This window comes from Oncorhynchus clarkii, chromosome 7 (genome assembly GCF_045791955.1).
Source record: "Oncorhynchus clarkii lewisi isolate Uvic-CL-2024 chromosome 7, UVic_Ocla_1.0, whole genome shotgun sequence".
NCBI lineage: Eukaryota > Metazoa > Chordata > Actinopteri > Salmoniformes > Salmonidae > Oncorhynchus > Oncorhynchus clarkii.
Genome location: NC_092153.1, coordinates 24111035 through 24116570, shown reverse-complemented (window position 1 = coordinate 24116570; position 5536 = coordinate 24111035). Strand labels below are relative to the sequence as shown.

General features: G+C 40.2%; 1 long non-coding RNA gene across 1 annotated transcript; it reads left to right on the top strand.

The window, feature by feature from the left end:
- The first annotated feature begins 282 nt into the window (after positions 1-282).
- LOC139414172 (uncharacterized) lies at positions 283-1553 on the top strand. The gene is made up of 3 exons (XR_011634866.1): positions 283-437; positions 856-936; positions 1343-1553. It is a non-coding gene; the product is annotated as an uncharacterized lncRNA (long non-coding RNA).
- Positions 1554-5536: the final 3983 nt, after the last annotated feature.

The window sequence follows — 5536 nt, the reverse complement described above, 5'->3', positions numbered from 1 at the left end:
TATCACAGTATTTGACACTAGCAGACACTCGAATAAGTGCAAGTGGTGAAAGTCATGGCCATTTATAATGTGTGTGTGTGTTCATTTTTTATTGTGCCTTTTATTTAACCAGATAGTTCATTGAGAACACATTTTCTGCTACAATAAAGACCAAGATGAGAGCGATGAGACTGTTTGTGTGTGTGGGGGGGGAACAGGATATCCTAATACAATCATTAGCATTTATGACGTGTTGGTTGAAAAGTGAGAGATACATTTTTGCTACTTCTTTGGACTTGATGTATCAAGACAGTAAAGATAGTACTAGCCAAGAAACAATAAGGTGCTGCTTGCATATTGTTTTGTACTACTGTATTTAAGTATCAAGTAGGAGAGAAGTTTTGAGAGGATGGCCAATGTTTTTTTCATGGTTCTGTTTGTCCTTTCAACGTGCTGGGGTAAGAAGTCAAAGGTTTTACATTCATATTATGCAAAGTCTTTATTTTTGTTTTGTATTTTTATGTATCTTTACAAACAAATTACGATTCAATCCATTTTATTTCCACTTTGTAACACAATAAAAATGTAAAGAAATCCAAGGGGTCTGAATACTTTTGCAAGGCACTTTATATTGTTTTATGTCCTGCGGATTCGAGAAGATGACAAGTTCAACAGAAAATTGAGCCTGTCAGGTAGCCATTAGCCTTCATTCTTTCACAGAATCTAACTGTGTTTTTTTGCAGAGATGTGTGCTCTTTTGTGTGATGTATTCCGCTGATTTCTACAGTCTGTCGATATTGTTGTTACATATTATTGTGTACAAAACATCTTTATGTATGGTTAGGATGACGTTTTATCAACCTATTGGACACACAGGTTCACATTCTCACAACCAAAATGAACATGGTGACAATGGAACCACTGGAACTGATGGGACAACAGATGAAAAAAACCATGGTGAGTTACAGGACGGCATGAAAATGTACTACACATCTGTAGTTATTAAATAATATATATGCACATTTTATTCAAAACATAAAGGCTCTGTACACACAACTGATGTTCAATACATTTGACACAGTTGTGATATACACTCTCAGGAAAAAAGGGTTCCAAAATGGATCTTCGGTTGTCCCCATAGGAGAACCCTTTTCGGTTCCAGGTATAACCCTTTTTGGTTCCAGGTATAACCCTTTTGGGTTCCATGAATAATACTCTCTGTTGTATCAATCGATCTGCCAAATGTGTTGTACGTCAGTTGTAAGACCTGACTGTGTACAAGGCCAGTAACATTCATGCTATGCAGTAGAATTGCCATTAAGCAACAAGTAAAAGCATATTTTTATTTCCTTCTTGCCTTCAGAAATGAGCCGGCTTCCTGATTTTACTCGACTGTCGATCACGTGTCTGGGTTTGTCGATCATGCTCATTCTCTCATATGCTGTCATCACCCTCCTTCACAAACTGAAGATACACAGGTAGGTGATAGTGGTCCTGTTCGGTTTTTAGCAGTACAATATCATATATGACCGTTAACAAAAACAATCAAACTGGATTTGATAAATTAATGCCTGGATTTTTTAAATTTCAGTGAGTCTCTTATTCAATGGGTAAAAGTAATGTATAGCAACCCAGTGTTGTGTTCGAGACCACCCAAAGCGAGACTGATTCAAAAACTAAGACCAGAGCAAATCGAGTCTGGGTCAAAACAGAGACCAGGACTTCAAAAGAAGCGACCGCTTAGATATGGTCATTTTCACATTTTCATAAATTCTTGGATTGTTTAGAAATTATGTATACTAAGGCATTTGTAAAAAAAAAAAAATCTATAGCAATATGAAGTGGGAAAGTGGCTGTGCTGTTTGGCCTATTAATAGACACTGCAGTAAATATAACCGTATAAAAACACAGACCTACTCAGACCGGTGCGCTATAGCCAATCAGAGCTACAGTAGGCCTTTATATGAACAAGACATTTGCCACCCATACCTGCACTCATTCACTTTGAACTGGAAGGTGTGTAATCAGGCAATTGCAACAGCGTGACTTTAGATCATTTGAGCACATTTGCCAAAAGCCACAAAATAAACCTGAATGAATTTCTGCAAATATGTAAACACCACGGGAGTCCAATTACATTTGGGAACTTTACATTCCTATTGATCAAACAAGCATGAAAATATATTCTCTCTCTCCCTCAGTTATAAACATCAACAACAACAAGATCAACAACTAGTGCTAGCCAGAGCAAGATGAGCTGAAATCTAACAAAGGAACATTACATAAACCCTCTCAAACTTTTTCAGCTAGTTGGCTGTCAAAATTGCACTGATAAACGATGGGGAATTGTAGCCTTGTTGTCCTTCTGCAGCTTGCATGCTTGTCCCAAGTAAGCACCCAAGCTAACTGTGTAAAGTTGGCTAGCTTGCTCGCTAGCTATTTCCAGAAACAAATGAAAGAACAACTCTGACCTGTTTACTCACTGTAGCAGAGCTGGTTGGGCTGTTTACATGGTATCTAGAGCCTTCTTGACTAAATATTACATTTGTCTACGTTTACTGACACCGGTCATATTCAGCGGGTGTTGCACGTTCATAAATTCATCAGTTCTGTGCTCTGGCACACTCAGATGAGAGTGCTCTGAAATCGGAGTAGATAGCCAGAGTGAATTTCCAAACGCAAGAGACATGCTAATTGGATAACAGTCGTTCAAGTTCTTGCTAGCTAAACAAATGACACCTGCATTTCTAGCTGTGTATAGCCTCTGAAAAACGATATGAGGGGGAAGAGTCAGTCACTTACCCACTCCTCCAATAAATAGCATGACATGACATCCTCTTAGCAGCTATCTAGCTATCTAGCTAACGTTAGGCTCCTGGTTTTTACCTACCTTGCTACATAAATGGATACTCTAGCCTATTAGCCACATTATGACTGACGTGTGATCATTGCCCTTGCTAGTTTGATTGCATTGACATTCCCAGTCGTAGTTACATTCATCTGTTTTTGTCCAGAATATTGAGTCATTGAAACTGAAACAGTGCATCCTGAATGGAGGCAGCAAACAATGTACCAGGCCAACTGTGATTTACAACCTGAAAGCAATATGTTTTGGACTACCAAGAAATGTATTGGTGAATTATCTTAATCATGCATTGAACTGCACCCATCTATTCTGCCAACAATGCCATGGTGTATGTACGTCATTGAACGTTGAGTCAAATATAACCTATTTTGAAAACTTCCCACAAAGTTGGTTTTGTAGCTTTAACTGGGAATTTGATATATGACTGATATTACAGTGCATTTGGAAAGTATTCATACCCCTTGACTTTTTTCACATTTTGTTACATACATTACAGCCTTATTTTAAAATTGATTACATTGTTTTTTCCCCTCATCAATCTACACACAATAACCCATAATAAAAACTGAAATAATACATTTACATAAGTATTCAGATCCTTCACTTAGTACTTTGTTGAAGAACCTTTGGCAGCGATTACAGCCTCAAGTCTTCTTGGGTATGACGCTACAAGTTTGGCACACCTCTATTTGGAGAGTTTCTCCCTTTCTGCAGATCCTCTCAAGCTCTGTCAGGTTGGATGGGGAGCGACGCTGCACAGTCATTTTCAGGTATCTCCAGAGATGTTCAATCGGGTTCAAGTCCGGGCTCTGGCTGGATCACTTAAGGACATTCAGAGAGACTTGTCCCAAAGACACTCCCGCATTGTCTTGGCTGTGTGCTTAGGGTCATTGTCCTATTGGAAGGTGAACCTTCACCCCAGTCTGAGGTCCAGGTTGGAGCAGGTTTTCATCAAGGATCTCTCTGTACTTTGCTCCATTAATATTTCCCTCAATCCTGACTAGTCTCCCAGTCTCTGCCGCTGAGAAACATGCCACTACCATGCTTCAATGTAGAGATGGTGCCAGATTTCCTCCAGATGTGACGCTTGGCATTCAGGCCAAATAGTTCATTCTTGGTTTCATCAGACCAGAGAATCTTGTTTCTCATCGTCTGCGTACTTTAGATGCCTTTTGGCAAACTCCAAGCGTTCTGTCATGTGCTTTTACTGAGGAGTGGCTTCTGTCTGGCCTGATTGGTGGAGTGCTGCAGAGATGGTTGTCCTTCTGGAAGGTTCTCCCATCTCCACAGAGGAACTCTGAAGAGCTGTCAGAGTGAGCATCGGGTTCTTGGTCACCTCTCTGACCAAGGCCCTCCCTTCCCCAGTTTGCTCAGTTTTGGTGGTTCCAAACTTCTTCCATTTAAGAATGATGGAGGCCACTGGATTCTTAGGGACCTTCATTGCGGCAAAAATGTTTTGGTAAACTTCCCCAGATCTGTGCCTCGACACAATCATGTCTCGGAGGTCTACGGCTTTGTTTTTTCTCTGAGATCCAATGTCAACTGTGGGACCTTATGTGGACAGGTGTGTGCCTTTCCAAATAATGTCCCATCAATTGAAGTTACCACATGTGGACTCCAATCAAGTTGTAGAAACATCTCAAGGGTGATCAATGTAAACAGGATGCACCTGCGCTCAATTTCGAGTCTCGTAGCAAAGGGTATGAATACTTATGTAAATAAGGTATTTTTTATTTTTGACAAATTTGCAAACCTGTTTTCGCTTTGTCATTATTGGGCATTGTTTGTAGATTGATGAGGAAAAAAAATAATTTTATCAATTTTAGAATAAGGCTGTAACTTAATAAAATGTGGAAAAAGTCAAGGGATCTAAATACTTTCCGAATGCACTATATGGTTGACTGTTTGTTTCATATCTGCAAAGTAGTTAAACTGCTGTCAGTTCCACTTTAAGTTTGTGTGCTAAACGTGAAATGTTTTCTGCAATGGGAAGTAATAATTTAGATTGGGAAGGGGATTGCAAGGAGTCATCATACCAGGTAGTCCTGAGGCATGGTCCTAGGGCTCAGGTCCTCAGAGAGAAAGAAAGAATTAGAGAGAGCATACTTAAATTCACACAGGACTCGGGATAAGACAGGATAAATACTCCAGATATGACAAACTGACCCTAGCCCCCCGACACATGAACTACTGCAGCATAAATACTGGAGGCTGAGACAGGAGGGGTCAGGAGACACTGTTGCCCCATCCGATGATACCCCCGGACAGGGCAAAACAGGCAGGATAGCATGTGCCTGTCAGCATTTTCCACCCAGGCCCGTCCATGTCTACACCCCTGATGCAAACAACTAACACTTTGGACTAAACTTTTTCAATACCTGGTTTGCATACCCGTTGTTGACTTATGATAACTACCAGTAAATGCTAAGTTCAAACATCTTTCCTACCCTACCTGCTACCGATGGCATTCTTCTGTGAGCTGCTCCATGCAAAACCAGTTGAGAGCTTGCTGTCTGCAGATAATATTCCGCTAAAACTAGGCTGTGTGCGGCGCGCATGTGAATATATTTCACGTGCTTTGCGATTGTGTAGGCTACTTTGTGCATGATTTCTCTATTGTACTACATCATTCATAAATCGTATACCTCCACTACACTACTTTGATATGCATCAGTAGGAATTAAGAAGTGA